This window comes from Coffea arabica, chromosome 5c (assembly GCF_036785885.1).
Source record: "Coffea arabica cultivar ET-39 chromosome 5c, Coffea Arabica ET-39 HiFi, whole genome shotgun sequence".
Lineage (NCBI taxonomy): Eukaryota > Viridiplantae > Streptophyta > Magnoliopsida > Gentianales > Rubiaceae > Coffea > Coffea arabica.
The window spans coordinates 38,105,959-38,123,661 of NC_092319.1; the positions used below are offsets into that span (position 1 = coordinate 38,105,959).

The following is a 17,703-nucleotide window of genomic DNA, read 5'->3' on the forward strand; positions in this document are numbered from 1 at the left end:
CAATTATTGCTGAATTTTCGCATGGAATTTTCTCTATAGAGATGAATTAAATTTCATTACTCTAGTCAAGGAGCAACGAAGGCTCTGATTCGCCTAAAAATTGTGAGATCGATTTAATTTTATCTTTTTCTTTTATTTATTGGTATTCGCATATTCCTTGGTTGCAGTGCTTATGATTGTTTAATTAATTGATTGTTTTGGATCCGGATAATTGGTTAATTTGATAATCTATTGTCAATTGGGACGTTAAATCCGTAATTGTTTAATTGTCTCAAAATAGTGATAACTGACATGATTGGATTTGTGTCAGGGGGATACGCGGGCTAATCTAAAATAACCCTGGTAGTGCGTTATTTGGTTAGAATAGGGCTCTTCTAATACGTAAGGCAATTGGAGAATTAAATTCTATGGGCGTACCTAGGATTGTTTTTCAATTAGAGCAGTGATTAACGGGCGTACCTTAATCATCGACACAGTAAGGAGGGATTGACTGTCATCGCTTGTTTGGCAGTTATAACCTATTTATTAGTAAATAATTGGAATTGCCTTTGCTTATCGATGATCAATTAAGTGAACCATTGCTGAAGTTATTCCTTGGCTAGATCCTTAATTATCACTCATTTGATTTTAGTAATTTTTATTTAATTTTTAGTAGTTTTTTAGATTTTAGTTGAACTTCTTGGATTGTCACCTTCTGCACAAAAACACCCCCCTTGTCACTGTGAATTTGAAAAGAAACAATTACTCCCAATCCCTGTGGATTCGACCCTGCTCACCACTATCTACAGAAATTAATTTTAGTTTGAGCAGGTTTTATTATTGTATAGGTTTCGACAACCTGTCAATTTTTGGCGCCGTTGCCGGGGACTGGTGCCAGATTAATTTGTTTCTTTTTGAGTTTATCTTGTTTTCATTTTTTTTAATTTATTTTTCTCTTATTTTTTTTATTTTTTTATGGCTGCTAACATTCCATGTTTTGATGATAGACTGGACTTTGTTCCTGAATATGGTTATGAGACTCATGTTTTTCCTAATGATCAATGGGCTGTTGCAAATTGTGGAACTTATTTTGATTCAGGTTATTCAACTGACACATGCCCCGCATTTCAAGATAATTTAAGCGTTCCAATTGATACTTTTGGAGATTTTCCATCTCGATTTCAAACGTGGTATGACCCTTATTCAAACGAGTATGATCAAGGATGGTGGGATAATTCCAATTTTGATTATGCGACCGGGCCAATGGATTTTCAACAGCAAGAGTCTCAGCAATCATCCTCCGTGTCAGGTATGTCTCTTGAAGAAATGATGGGATTACTAATTGCTAATTCAAATCGATTTCATCAGGAGACACAAGCGAGCCTAAATCGATTTCATCAGAAGACACAAGCGAGCTGTCGCGACCTGGCGGATCAAATGCATCAATTGACATCCAGGATAGAGCGATTAGCTTCTCACCTTGAAGAATTGCCCTCACAAACCAATATCAATCTTGAAGGAGATGAGAGTGCAATTATCCGGCCAAATGACATGGAATTGCAAGAGTTTCAAAGAAACGGATTTAAAGATGCAGTTGAAAAGGAAGTTGAAGTGCAAAAAATGAGACTCCAGGATCAACTCATTCAAGTGAATGAATCCAGTGAACAATCTCCAAATACGGTGACATCTTCTCCATTCCTTCATCAATATTCTCCTGACTCTTACTCTTCAATTCCTGTTAACGAAATTGACTTTATTATACCAGACAATTTTGAATTTCATGACAGGAATAAATTAAGAGTGGCGATGGCGAGATATCTTGAACCAATAAATGCAAGTGAGGGAGAAGTGAATGGAGAATGCAAATTATCATCGACTCGTTTGGCGCCATTCAGTAGTCCATGGAAGCCCGTAGCTCGTATGCTCAAGGATTATTTTATTTACGAGGGTTATCAGGACTATATAGAGGATGAAGCATTAAAACGAGCCACACGATTTTATCCTCCATGAACAAAACATGATAATGTCTAGCCAAAGACATTAAAGAAAGGCGCTCATTGGGAGGCAACCCAATTTCTTTTAGTTGTTTGTTTGATTTTATTTGTTAGTTTAAATCTGTCTTCTTTGAATTTGACTGATTTTGGGTGTTAATTTTCGTTTTTGCTGATTTGTAGGTGACCTTCAGTCATGACGCGCCTGCGTGGTGACGTGCATGAAGCTCACGATCAGAAACTCCTGGGAGATCTCTTGCTCTCTTGACGTGCCCGTGTCAAGTTCGTGGGAAAGGTAAGGATTAAAAAAAAAAAAACAATTTTCAACCGTAGCTAGGTTTCTCAATCTCAAAAAAAAAAATTTATTTTCTGTGGAAAAAAAAAGAAAAAAAACTGAAAAAAAAGATATTTCTCACCGTAGCAAATATTTCTCACAAAAAAAAAAAATTTCTTTTTCCTTCTTTACTTTTCTTTCTTTTCCTTCTTTTTTCTTTCTTTCTTCTTCTTCTTCTTTCTTCCTCCCCTGCTCCCTCTCTGTTGCCCGAATCCCTTCGCTCGCCGCCCACTTGCGCCGCAACCCCCATCACGCAGCAGCCTAACGCCGCACCTCCTCCCTCTTCGCCGCGCGCCGCCACTACGTGGCTCTCTTCCCCCTCGGTCGCAAATGCTGCCCACGCTGATGGCCGCGCGCCGCCCCTCTGCTCTTGCCGCCAGCCGCGGCTATTTTCTTCCACCGCTGCCCAGACCACCAGTGCCCCACTGTCGGCTCCTCCTCGGTCTCCACAGTCGCGCCACCACCATCTTCATCGCGAGCTGCCATCGCGCGCCATCGCAAGCTGCTACCCTCTGCGCAGCCACTGCTGCTTCAACGCACGAGGCGCGCCCCTCCCATCTCTCTCTCTCTCTTCACGAGACCGTGGCCGAGCAACCCACGCCGCCTCCACTCCAGCTTGTTCGCCGCTGAAGCTCGATCCGCCGCCCACTGCGCGGCTTCCTTCCATCTCCCTCTAGCTCTGCTGAGCTCCGCTGCCCCCGCTACTGCACGCCACCTCCGCAGCAGCAGCCTCCACCTCGCTGCACACGCTCTCACCTCACGCCCCCTCTTTCGCACAACGTGGTGGTACCTCCTTTCCTTAACACTCGCTTGTTTATTTGGAATGTATGTTACTGGGTTTGATGATTGGAATCAATTGAGCTTTCTGTTGGGACTTTGAGTTGATCAATCCTGCTTTTATTTGTTGAATTGGGAGCCTATGCTGCTTGATTTGCTTGTTGAGGGTAGTAGAATTTCGTTTAATTGTTGGGGACATCCTAGTGATTGGTTAATATTGCTATTTTGGGACCATTGTCTGTGACCTCAGTGGCCGGGGTTCCCAACTGGTGGATTAGTACATACTTGGGGCTATTGTTTTACTACTGCTTTGATCTGCTATAGCATTTGTTGAAATTTCTAGGGATATTTGTTGAAATTTTAGTTGGACCGAGTTTACTTTTGACTGTGAGTTGGAGTTCTCGTTACTTTGGGCCAGCCGTTGGAATTGTTTCATCAACTCTGTGGGTATTTTGACTCCACTAGATTAATTCGACTTTACTGGCTGACTGCTTGGAAGCTGGGGGGTTTGAGATTCAGTTGTTAATGTCAGAGTTTTCCACTACTATTGCTTGGCTTGTTCACTTCTTAAGGTCCACTGCTGGGGGCATTTGTTGAGTCTTTAAGTGCTATTATTGGAATATTTTATCTGGAACTTGTTAACTCTAGTTGGTTGGATATTTGATCAATTGGCAAGACTGTGTGACTGTGTTGCTATTGCTAATTTTCTACACTTCTATTGCTGAATTTAACATATTATTGGGGCAGTTGTTATGGTTTGACTGGTGGAGGCATTTGTTGAAATTTTAGAATGCATTTGTTGAGAGTATGGATGGCCCGAGTTTGCTTGTTGACTGACTGATTTGGGTAGCCCCTGTGCTTATTGACGTGACCTTGCTAGTTTTTAGTTGTTGATGATAATTGCTGGTTGTTAGTTTTGGAGTGCAACTGTTGCTTTGTTGACCATATTTGGGCTTGGATGGCCCGTATTTGCCTTTAATTGTTGAGTTGGAGAGCACCGGTGACTATGAATGTGCGTTGGTGATTGCTATCTTTGTTGGATATTCTGTCTTTTGTTGTTTGGGGTGATAATTGGCGTCAATGGTGAGTGGCGCCACTTACAAGCACAGGTTCACAACGTAGATGAACGAATGACGAACATCACCCGCCAAGTGGCAAGGATGTCTCAGAACTCGGCTTCCCTCCACTGTTCCCTCCTATCCTTTCGCCACTCGTGAGGGAAGTTCCGTTGCCCTCTTCGCTTTAATTGCTTTAATCCTTCCATTGAGGACAATGTAGGATCTAGGTGTGGGGGGGACAGCTATACTAGTTTTTTATTTTTAGTTTGTTATTTGTCCACCTCTTGTTCATTTTTTCTTCTTTTTAGTGATTGGCTCGTAAGTGCATGCCAAAATTTGATGTTGGATTATTGCCTCTATTTCTACTTTTGCCAAGTTTTAATAATAAAAGGGTATCAAGTTAATGTGGTTGAATCCAAGAACATCTCTTTGGTGAATATCGATGATTGTTTTACTCTTATAATTTTTGGTTAACTTTCCTAGGCATGGGGAATGATTATTGGCATTTTCATGTGAATTGGTCCGGTTATTAATTTTAGCTCTCCATGTTTGAAAATGAGGCTAGCTGATGCAAGTTTTCTTTTGGTTCGTGTGTTATATTAAGTTTTTATGATTTTTAGTTATGAATAAATTTGACTGTACTCCGCTATTAGTTACTACTGAGTAACCGGGGATCTGCACCTAAAAGTGTTGATTCTCGCGTCAAAAGGTAGTAATTCCTATGAGTACGTGGTCACGTGACGATAGAAGCTGAGTAACCGGGCTCCTTCATCTGGCCAATGTTGGAGTTCGCGTCAAAAGGCTCAAATGGCTAGCGACTAAGTCTTTTGTTACTATTGAAAAAAAAAAGAATAAAAAAAAGAGAGAAAAGTAGGAAAAAATGTGAAAAAAAGTGAAGGTTGTGTTAGTGTGTAATAAAAGTCAGCTTGCCGAATTATGGATTTAATGTTGAGATTTTGGTTAATAGTTGGACCATTTGCTGATAAACGTTGTGCGTCATTCCTTTTTCTTAGATTAGTTAACCTGAAATTAGAGAAGTTTGTGGTTTAGAAGCTAACCGGAGTGATGTTTCTTGGACTTGACCATTGATGCTTGATTATTATTTTTCTTGGTATCTTGGCAATTTGTTGGATAGAGCAATAGCCATTGTCAAATATTGGTATTTGTCTACTGTTCTTATGCTTGAGGACAAGCATGGTTTAGGTGTGGGGGAATTGATAGGGTGTAATTTTATTATTTATTTTATTATTAATTTCCCCTATTACTTGATCCAATGTGGATTAATTGTCAGATTCTATTCATTTTTGGCATTTGTACTTATCATAGGGACTAGGAGCAAAATATAATAAAATGGGTGAAAATCTCGCATTCCAAGTGCTGTCTGGCGGGGTCGTGTCAACTCAGGTCTTCACAAGTCCAGAAGTTTAGCATAGAAAGGAAACTTACTTTGGCAGCTCAGCGGGAGAGAAAAAAGCCAAAGTTTGATTAGGACTCTAGTGCTTTTGGGAGTAGGGTCGGCCGCAAGAGCGAAACAAATAAAAGCAACAAATGGAGTTGGGGGCAGCCGTGACTTCACTTGGGGAATTAATCCCGTAAGCCCCTGGCTAGAGGCTAGGGAGAAGACATTAGCATCCTCTTCCACTTTGTACTTTTTCTTTCATTCTTAATTATTCGGATTCCTTCATCATATAGAGAAGGATGTTCTCGACAATTATTGCTGAATTTTCGCATGGAATTTTCTCTATAGAGATTAATTAAATTTCATTACTCTGGTCAAGGAGCAACGAAGGCTCTGATTCGCCTAAAAATTGTGAGATCGATTTAATTTTATCTTTTTCTTTTATTTATTGGTATTCGCATATTCCTTGGTTGCAGTGCTTATGATTGTTTAATTAATTGATTGTTTTGGATCCGGATAATTGGTTAATTTGATAATCTATTGTCAATTGGGACGTTAAATCCGTAATTGTTTAATTGTCTCAAAATAGTGATAACTGACATGATTGGGTTTGTGTCAGGGGGATATGCGGGCTAATCTAAAATAACCCTGGTAGTGCGTTATTTGGTTAGAATAGGGCTCTTCTAATACGTAAGGCAATTGGGGAATTAAATTCTATGGGCGTACCTAAGATTGTTTTTCAATTAGAGCAGTGATTAACGGGCGTACCTTAATCATCGACACAGTAAGGAGGGATTGACTGTCATCGCTTGTTTGGCAGTTATAACCTATTTATTAGTAAATAATTGGAATTGCCTTTGCTTATCGATGATCAATTAGGTGAACCATTGCTGAAGTTATTCCTTGGCTAGATCCTTAATTATCACTCATTTGATTTTAGTAATTTTTTATTTAATTTTTAGTAGTTTTTTAGATTTTAGTTGAACTTCTTGGATTGTCACCTTCTGCACAAAAACACCCCCCTTGTCACTGTGAATTTGAAAAGAAACAATTACTCCCAATCCCTGTGGATTCAACCCTGCTCACCACTATCTACAGAAATTAATTTTAGTTTGAGCAGGTTTTATTATTGTACAGGTTTCGACAACTTGTCAGTGACCATCTAGTTGATGCATCAATTAGCACCATAAAATATCGAAATGGTCCACATGGTGGATCTACAGGCCCACATATATCACCATGAATTCGTTCTAGAAATGCAGGGGATTCAGTCCCAACTTTAATTTGTGATGGTCTAATAATTAATTTCCCTTGAGAACAAGCAACACAAGAGAATTCATTGGCTTTTAATACTTTTTTATTTTTCAATGAGTGGCCATGTGAATTCTCAATTATTCGTCTCATCATTATAGATCCAGGATGTCCGAGACGATCATGCCAAATCATAAAATCATCGGGATGAGTAGACTTCTGGTCTACTAGGTGATGAATTTCAATTGCACTAATTTGTGCATAATATAACCCAGAAGAAAAAGAAGGTAATTTTTCTATTTCGCATTTTTTCCCATAAATGATACTTGTGATTAATAAAAATTCACCATTTATCTCAGTCATTGTCTCGATATGATATCCATTTTCACGGATATCTTTAAAACTTAATAAATTTCTTCGAGACTTGGGAGAGAATAGTGCATTATTTACAATAATTTTAGTCCCTTCAGGGAGAAATATAGTGGCTCTTCCGGAGTTTTCAATCAATTTTGCACTACCACTAATGGTATTAACATTTGTCTCTCCCATTTTCAAACAAGAAAAATATTTTTTATTTTTCAATATGGTGTGCGTAGTCGCACTATCAATGAGACAACTATCATCATCACCATTATTTAATCCCAAATATTTGACATCCATTTCTTCTTCAGGAAGAAAATTTCAAACAAAAATAAATATTAATAAAGATGCGAAAATAAATATTCAATGGAAAGGAAATTACATGAAAGATATAAAGCATCATAAAAATATCTAAATAATCATGGGATATTTGTTGACATCTTCAGGATGTTCAAAAAAATCAGCAACATCGAAGTGTGTCATGTCAGCATCATCACCATCATCATAATCATTCTTTTGATCAATGAAATTTGTCTCAACACCTTTGTCTTTCTTTTTCAATGATGCTTGATAGAGGTCAACAAGATGTTCGGCCGTACGACAGGTACGAGACCAATGACCTTCCATACCACACCGGTAGCATTTTTCTTCATAAACTTTCTTTTCTCCATTTTTCTGATCGTAGTTATTTTCCTTCTTTTGGGAAACATTTTGTTGCTTGCCCCGGTTAAAATTTTCACGGGGCACAAATTTACTACGATCACGTCCACGGCCATGACCACGTCCGCGGCATCCTCCACGGCCACCTCTACGGCCACGTCCACGACCTCGACCAGAATTTTGAAATTGGGTCGCATTCGCTTCAGGGAATGGGCTTGCACCAGTTGGTCGGGACTCATGATTTTTCAGCAACAATTCATTGTTTTGTTCAGCCAAGAGAAGACATGCAATAAGTTCAGAATATTTTTTAAACCCCTTTTCTCGATATTGCTGCTGCAGGAGCATGTTAGAGACATGAAAAGTAGAAAATGTTTTTTCTAACATATCTTCATCAGTGACTTTTTCGCCACATAATGATAATTGAGAAGTGATTCTGAACATGGCTGAATTATATTCATTGACAGTTTTAAAATCTTGCAGCCGTAAGTGAAACCAATCATATCGGGCTTTTGGAAGAACGACCAACTTCAGGTGGTCGAATCTTTCTTTCAAATCTCGCCAAAGGACAAGAGGATCTTTAACAGTAAGATACTCTGATTTTAATCCTTCATCTAAATGATGACGAAGAAAAATCATAGCTTTGGCACGGTCTTGGTTTGAGGATTCATTTTTTCCACAATAGTATTACCAAGACCCATTGCCTCAAGATGGATTTCAACATCTAATACCCATGATAAATAATTTTTTCCAGAAATATCAAGAGGTACAAACTCTTGTTTTGTAAGATTAGCCATAAAAAATTGAAATAAGATTGTGACTTAGAAATTTACCTCAAAAGTTACTTGAAGAAATACGGGCAGAATTTCGGCAAAATCTTGTGCTTCACTTTTGCTCAAAGTAGCGCCTCCGTTTTCACCTTTTGCTCAAAAGAAGAGCTTTCGTGCCGATAACGTGTTATAAAATTAATAAAATGAAATACTACAATAGAAATTGAAGAAGTATTAGAGAAAGGAGTAGAGAAAGGGATAATGATATCCTTATATTTCAACAAGATACAAAAGTCATCCCAAAGGGTCTCAATGTACCTCTATATATAGGCACTACAAGATTAAAGGTACATAAATCTTATTAAACATCCATTACTACAATAATATGAAGAAACCTATGAAACGGTTTCTCCACTACATGAATGGATTTATGAATTGTAACTTCTATACATAAGTAGCCATAAAATCATGAATTAATCCCCTTGAGAATACAAAGGGACATCCACATTCTTGTTATTTCATAACAAAATAATAATTCTCCTTGCCTTTTATTTTCTCACTTGCATCGCTTCACTTTCTTGTTTACTACTATTTCCTGTCGTTGTTCCTTTTCCCCCTTCTTAATATCTTTCTGTACTTCACTCACACCTCAGAGCTCTCATTGTCTCTGCTGCGATTACAGACTCGTAATATGTGTGTGTCTATATATATATATATATATATATATATATATTTCAAGTGCCTTCAGAAGAAATTAATCTTTCAGTGAATGGTCAGTCTCAAGTACCTCCAGGATTCCGTTTTCATCCTACGGAGGAGGAGCTCCTTCGTTACTACTTGAAGAAGAAAGTTGGCTCCAAGAAGATTGATCCAGATGTTATCGATGATGTGGATCTTATAATGACGGCCCTAGTGTTCATTGGGTTACTGGTAATCACAGGTTTCATGCTATGGCTATCATCAATGCTGTCGAAGATATTACTACTTATTGCCCCACTTTCCTGCTTAGAGGTTCTACCCATGTATACAAGGATGCCGTCGAGAATGCCATCGTAATCTGAAGCTGGACTACTATACCCAAGATTTCTTGAATCCATGGAGGCAGCTGCGTGTTGGCAACTTTTCACAGCCTTATGGTAAATTTTCTTCTTCTTCTTCTAGTAAACAAGGCAGACGACCCACGCTTCTTCTGGGCTTGCTGGATCTCCAACTAAACTGGAGGCCTGTACATATTGTATTTTAATTTTTATTCCAAAAAGAAAATGAAATAAGTATTCTATTGTCCTGATCAGTGGTAAATCTGGAAGTTGATGCATCATGAAACTAACTAAAAATATCATTGGCATGCAAGATGAAATCAATTGAGGCAGGGAAAATATAAAAGCATGATGACTGCTTTCATTTCAAGCATTTTCATTACACCTTTTAGTAATAGCATGATGACTGCATGGAAAGGCAAGATATGGCATATACATGAGTAGGACCAACAATCTCATGGGAGGCGGCGGAGACATTGTTGTTGTAGGGGTTGTCATCTAGTCGATATTCATGTATGATCCAATCTGATAGCTGTCCGTCGGGTGCTCGACCTTTATAGAAAACAATAGTCTTCCTTATTCCGAATCTTTTAGAGTTGCTGTAAATGACCTTGTCCCGACCCGTTGCCTTCCAAAATCCAGCCGCAATTGCGCAATTTGTTCAGGTCCCGTGGGGGAACTTTTTGCCTTTGTGACTGAAGAATTACCAGTCGTTTTGTGGGGTGGATCCTATTTTGCTTTTCTCCGGTCCCATAAAATTAATTAGTTAATTAGTGGGCAAACAAAATGTAGTTAAGGGATGCTCCTGCTCAACATAAACTTAATTAATTTCTTAACTACATTTTGCTTGCCCACTAATTAACTAATTAATTTTATGGGATCAGAGAGATGCAGAATAGGATCCACCCCACAAAACGACTGGTACTTCTTCAGTCAGAAAGGCAAAAGGTACCCCACAGGGACTCGACTAAATTGCGCAATTGCGGCTGGATTTTGGAAGGCAACGGGTCGGGACAAGGTCATTTACAGCAACTCTAAAAGATTTGGAATACGGAAGACTATTGTTTTCTAGTAAGGTCGAGCACCCCATGGGCAGCTATCAGATTCGATCATACACGAATATCGACTAGATGACAACCCCAACAAAAACAACGTCTCCACCGCCTCCCATGATATTGTTGTTCCTACTCACGTATATGCCATATCCTGCCTTTCCATGCAGTCATCTTGTTTTTACTACTAGGAGGTATAAAACGCGCGATGCGCGTAGGTAACTAAAGACAATATGCCCTGCCAAGTATGAGGATCAAGGGAGTGATTGAATTTCGGTGCATTCTTCTTTTATCCAGCATGTTATGCAAATTTATTTATTTTTTTGTATATCAATATGAATTTGCATGGCAGTTGACAAAGGGAAAAATAGAACTGTGTCATATAGATTAAGGTTGATAATCCAAAGTGCTATAAACTTCAAGGAAGTGCAGAGACTTTAAATCTATTCCATTACATGAATTTGGCAATGATTCTGATAATATAACCCACAAAGAGACTTGGTAAAAGAAGCATCAGTTGTTCTCAAGTTGACACTGCAATGTCCTCCTTTCCCTATTAACGGTACCAAATCTAGTTTGACTACTGATTCTCTGCAATGCTGTAATCCAAACCATTTAATGTGTAGTATATATCCTACTATTTCCTAATTAAAGTTACAATGATTAGTACCCACTACAATGGAGAAGCAGAGAAGTCCTTCAATGAAGCCTGCTAGATTTCTGGTGTTTCCTCTTACAATCTCTTCCTCTTTAACCTTTCTCGCCGTCTTTTCCATTTGGGTTCTCAAAGGTACCTCTCCATTTCAACGCCAACAGTCCCCTCCTCTCCATCTCCCCTTCAACCAAACTCCTCTGCAGAGTTCCTGTCCCCGCAAAGTTTGGAAGCCAATAGCAAAGCTAGAACACATGTCGGATCAACCGCCCTACTCAACAACTTCCTTGACAAATTCAAAGCAGCCCATTTATCGCCTTCTCCATAATAACAGAGGGCTAGCTTCTCATACCTATCTTTCTGCTCTATTGTCCTCGGAAGCAATTCTTCCACTTGGTAAGCTAAAGCCCTTAAACCCCTTGATACAGACAATGCATAAGTAAGGTGATCCAAAACCGATGGATCCCACTCAATTCTTTTGAGAGAAACTTTTCTCAATAGAATCATCAAAAGAAGAATAGCTTCTTCAATATTGTTTCTAGGAACAAAGAACTGTCCATTTGGGATCACACGTTTGGAGGGTTTGCCTCACTTTCACTGTAAAGAAGAAAGACAACAAGCTCTTTTTGAATCCTGGCAACAGTGTGTGCATCAAGATTCCATGACTGGGAAAATCAGCAAGTTTCCACAGTTCTGGAAGTAACTCAACAGCCTTGCTCAGTGTTTCCTGCAATTTACAATCAGCAGCAAAGTTTTTAGGCAAGTCTGCTGCTAATGAAGATTCAACTATGTCTAGAATAACTGAGCATGATTGAACAGCTTCTGCAAGATAATAGGAATTATGTATTAGCCAGAAAATAAAAATTTATGTGTTGGCCTTGGAAATCCTCCTTCTCTTTGTCACCAATACAGAGGAAAACTTGGAAAATTTGCAAAAAGCAAGAGCTTTACATTCATGCATGTCAGTGTTAGAATACAAACCCCCAAAACACAAAGGGAAGTACAAAAGCTAGGCATAAGTGTTATTCAATAGAAATGATCTCGCTTACATCAGTCGGTAGACCAAATTAAATAGTTATATATCCATTGCATTGCAAATTTAAAAATTTCAGTAGTAGTAAATCTATTGCCCACAAATTCCAGTACAATGAAATACACCACCATCTCTGTCATGAAATTATAGAAAGTCTTTTGGAATCCAACTTCTGAGTCAAGGTGTTTTGATTGTGGTAGCCCTCCAAGTTCAAATTTTCAATTGCATGAAGCAGAAAATTATAGTAATACATGGGACAGTACTGGGAGAATAACAAAATAAGGGGGCAATCTCTATTTTCCAAGTAATCTGGCAAAAGGGCAATAAATGTCAGGAAAAGTCTTACAAGCATTTTAAGAAAGTGACCGTAAAATCTAATAATTATGAGCAATAAAAAATGTACTGTAGTCTTAACATGACATCACTATCAAAAGAACATCTAAGAAGAATGATCAGAGTGCAGCAAAAGTAGGTAAAGACATTCAAAACTCCAAAAAACCAGCAGAAATGTATGATATGGACTTATAGAAAACAGATTGAAGTTTCACCAAGTAGTTGAAAACTACCTTTATATCTCCTGAGAGCCTCAAGAGATTTCGCTTTTAGAAATATTGCTTCCAGGAGCAAACTAACAGCATGTAATGACATGGGCAGCGAGGAATAATTTTGAGATTGTTTTCTGGGATGGTCTCCTCGTCTGGCAAGTGTGATTTTCATCTTCAGAGTAACTGTAACAATATTGATTCCTTCAAAAACATGTAAAGTAGCTTCTATGTTTCCCTTTTGATATTCATATCTTCCTAACAGTGCTCTAGCTTCCTGAAAAGTAAGGACAAATTAGTGCAAGCAAAGGATCAGCCAAGAAATCGTTTAACTTTGAAAAAACACAAATTAAGAAAGCATTCACAAGCAAGAAACTGCAAAACTTAAGTAAAAGATGTTCAGAAAAGAAAGCTTTTGACAACCCCTCATAATTCAAAGAACCACTCTCACGCAGAGACAATTCAACCTCTTCAATGTTGCCTGCATCAGGCTTCATTTCAGCTTCTCTAGCTTGAGAAGAATAAACACTTGTGGAACAATCTTTAGTTGCAAGTGATTCAGAAGAAGGGATCATTTCATCTGCTTTTGCAAGTTCCCCTGAGCAGAGGCAATTCATGGCCTTTCGCAATTTAACTTTAACTTGAGCCATCTTCTGCTCTTTGCCCAACTTTTCATTCCTCATGCTTTGTCACCAGTCTCAAAAATCTTCAGCATGCAACAACATAGGGAATAACAAATTAGAATCCATTCCTTAAAGGGAAAAAACTAATTGCAATGAATCCTGTCCAGAGATTCAGTGAAGGGATATGCCAATGGTAATTAAGAAACATAAGCATCTCGACCTTAGAAAAAATGAGAACCTATTTTATGCATGGCTGAATCATGAAAAACACAACAAAAGAGGAAGTAAATACTGAGGAAACATTCCTAAATAGGAACAGAACTATAACAATGCAACACTAAGATCATTTCAGAAATGGGAACCTTTTTAGCAATCAGTATGAAGCAACATATTCGGAACTTATTCTCAAAACCTTGAGCCTGATATAATCAATTTCATCATCAAAAGCAAATAAATTTCCTTAAAATCAAAAAAATTCTAAAAGCCCATTTCAGATTTCAAAACATGAACCTATTTCAGAACGTCTGAAGCCAGAATTATGGGACTTGGATCACAAAATTCACAAACCAAAACCTCAACCCAACACAGCAAGCTACCAAACAGATGAAGTAAAATCCCATAGAATATTACCAAAAAAAAAACCAACTGCAAACAACACAAACAATGACACCTATCAAACTTGATGAATCAAAATTAAAACAAAAAATTCTCACCTTTCACTATTCTTGGAAGAAAAAAAGGGATGACAGAGCTTGAAAGCCGACAAGGCATCACCACCAAGCTTCATCTCTTATGCCCAATTTTAAATTCCCACTTTGAAGGCAAATTTGGTATGATCCCGTGGTCTCGAAAACTCTAGATCCTCATGTTTTCCAGGGAGATCTTTCAGTAAAAAGCATCAATTTCTTCAGTCCCCTCCAGGGCCTCGAACTCATTCCAGAGTGTCAATATAATAGGCTTCATGCTTCAATCACAGGGCCAAACAAACAAAAGTTATCAAATCAAATACAACAAGTACCAATAACAGACAGAACAAAAATAAAATCGACACATACTCATAATTAACAATTACATAGTCCCGTGCAACAGATGGTCCCCCTTCAAAATAAACATCCCTAGCAGGAAAAGCACAGAGAACAATTCCCATGATATCTGCCAAGTTCAAAAAAAAAAACCAGTGAAAACCAGAACATACAGATATAGTTGTATCCATTACATAGAAAACAGATTAATCAATAATGCATTACTTATAAACTTTTCTGTCTCAGCAACAGTGTGACAAGAAGAAATAGAAGCCAACGCAAAATAATATGGAAGTTTTGGAGCCTCTATTTCAAATACTTCATCAAGCACAGTTTCGTCGGTCAAAACCCAATAATAAGGATAAGATCCAACAGCCACGCAATCAGGGATCTTATAAACACGAGCCTTGGATATACGGTACTTTCTAAACGGTACAAGTAACTGGCTAACACAATCAATGTTACCATCAATTGCAAGTGCAGTAACCTTCACGCCCTAAAAGAAACAAATGCACAGTCAGTGAAAGCATCAAGGAAAGTAAAACAACAGATCAGCAGAAATCTATACCTGGAAATCACAAAAAACAAAGTAGCGGAATTTTTTCGGTAAATCGCTTCCACAGGTTGTCTTTACATGCGATGCCTCGATAAGTTGAACTTGACATGTCCAATGAACCAGGCAAGAATCAAAGATAAAAACCAATTAGAAAAAGAGTATCCCAAAAAAATAACAGCAACACACAATAAAAGCCACCACAAATAAACACTGAATAAAAGCAAAAACACTAAACTTCAAGAGAGCACCAAACAAGAAACTACCACAAAGCTAAAATTCCAAAAAAAAAAACAGAAAACAATCACAGGTATACCAGAAGCAAATGGAGCAAACAAACCAAACCATAAAAAAAATAAAATAAAAAACAAATGAAGAAAGGAAAAACAATTTACAAATCACAAAAGTACAATAACAAAGCAAAGCAGATAACAATATGCTACCAAAGTAAAAAAGAAAAACAAATTGTCAATCAGAAGCAAACCACTAAAAAAAACGTAAAACCAGCCTCACACTGCGAAAACAAACCACTAAAAAAGCCAGCGTTACAACCCCACATAAGAAAATACAAAGAAGAAACCTGAAAAAAAAACAGAAAGCTACAAAAGACACAGAATAAAAAATAAATTCAAAGAAAAAATACATTGACAAAGAAATAAGAAAACAAACAGATACAAAAAAAAGACCACTTTCGAAGGGAAAAAATTCTCATAAAAGGCAACATCCAACTACAAAAAAAAAAAAAAGAACCACGGACACCAACAAAACATATAGTTGGCCTTAAAAATCCACATAAGCAAAAAAAAGACGAAAATACATTTTCAAAAAAACCATCGAACAAGAAAGACAAAATCTATATCGTAGAAGTCCCAAAAAAACTACAACAAAAACTCATTCGACAAAACATACATACAACGCTGGATGCAAAAAAGGGGAAAAATCGAAGGAAAATCAAACCAGCAACAAGTTCCAACAAGGAGTCATTATTTTCTTGTTACAACAAGAAGCAAAAAAAAACAGTAAGAAACGCCCCCTTTTCTTTCCACCAGAAGCTAAAAAACAGCTGGGAAAATAGCACAAAAAAAAAACAAAAAGCATGAAACAGAACAATGGAGGCAATACCTTAAAAAAGCAGAACAAAATCAGAAATGCTTACATCATGGCCATGGATATCTGTTTGAAATCATGTTTTTTTTTTGTGGGAAATGGAGAAGAATTGCCCAAAAATTTTCTAAAATTTAAGCGAGAATCCAGGAAACTTTAGCTTTGCAGTTGATCGGAGAAGGAGAGAGAGGTGATTGACAACTTCTTTGTAGAGGAGAGGGTATAAGTGGGCTGGAGTTGCGGCCTGGAGGGATATGAGAGAATTTTTTGTTGGAATTCTGCCTAGCTGGAGCTGCGGTTTAGGGTTGAAAGGAAACAAAGGAAAAAGGAGGAAGAAATGGAGAGTAGGGAGAAGAAAGAAAGCGGCTGAGGTTTAGGGTTGAAAAGAAGACAATGGAAAAAGGAGGAGAGAGAAGGAATGGAGAGTGGCGTGAGTAGCACGAGGGCCGACGAAAAAAAGCCTGGCACGCGAGGAGCACGAGGGCCGACGAAAAAAAATGAGCCTCAGGCCGACGAAAGAGCCTCAGACCAAAACCCCCCACTCGCTCTTATTCTATATATGTTGAAAAGGTGTAACGAAAATGCTTGACATGAAAGCTGTCATCATGCTTTTATATTTTCGCTTCCTCAATTGATTTCATGCTGCTAATGATATTTTTACTTAGTTTCATGTTGCATTGACTTCCGGATTTACCACCGATCAGGACAATAGAGTACTTATTTCATCTTCTTTTTGGAAAAAAATAATAAAATACAATATGTAAAGGCCTCTAGTTTAGTAGGAGACCCAATAAGTCCAGAAGAAGAGTGGGTCGCCTGCCGTGTTTACAAGAAGAAGAAGAAAATTTACCACTAGGCTGTGAAAAGTTGCCAACATGCAGTTGCCTCCAGGGATTCAAGAAATCTTGGGTATAGTAGTCCTGCTTCAGATAACAATGGCATTCTCAACCGTATCCTTGTATACATGGGTAGAACCTCTAAGCAGGAAAGTGGGGCAATAAGTAGTAATATCTTTGACAGCAATGATGATAGCGATAGCATGCAACCTGTGATTACTAGTAACCCAATGAACACTAGTGCCCTCATCAGCGAGGGGGTTCTTCAAGACAAGTCATGCATCCTCTGCCGTTGTCCCTAGCAGACTGTTAACAGAAAAAGGATAGCGAATCATGAGAAGAATTGTGTATCTTATATTTTCTGTACAAGGATACAACATCTATTTATACTTGAAAATCTCTTTAACAAATCTCCCATAATTATACTAAATAAAATCTCCTATAATTATGCTACAATTATGCTAAATAAATCTCCTATAATTATGCCAACATGTCCCCTCAAACTCATGATGGTATAGTAGATGCTAACTTGAGTTTGTCTAAGAGATCTTGAAAGCAAGGCGGAAGATGTGTTTTGGTAAATATATCAGCTGTTTAATTAGAGGAAATAGTTACCAAACATTCACTGCCATGAGTAACATTTATACTGCCTTTTTTTATTATTATTATAACT

General features: G+C 38.0%; 2 pseudogenes; one reads left to right on the top strand and one right to left on the bottom strand.

Moving 5' to 3' along the window:
- Positions 1-10,487: 10,487 nt before the first annotated feature.
- LOC140007316 (NAC domain-containing protein 43-like) lies at positions 10,488-17,332 on the top strand (annotated as a pseudogene).
- LOC113689384 (protein NPGR2-like) lies at positions 11,503-13,575 on the bottom strand (annotated as a pseudogene).
- Positions 17,333-17,703: the final 371 nt, after the last annotated feature.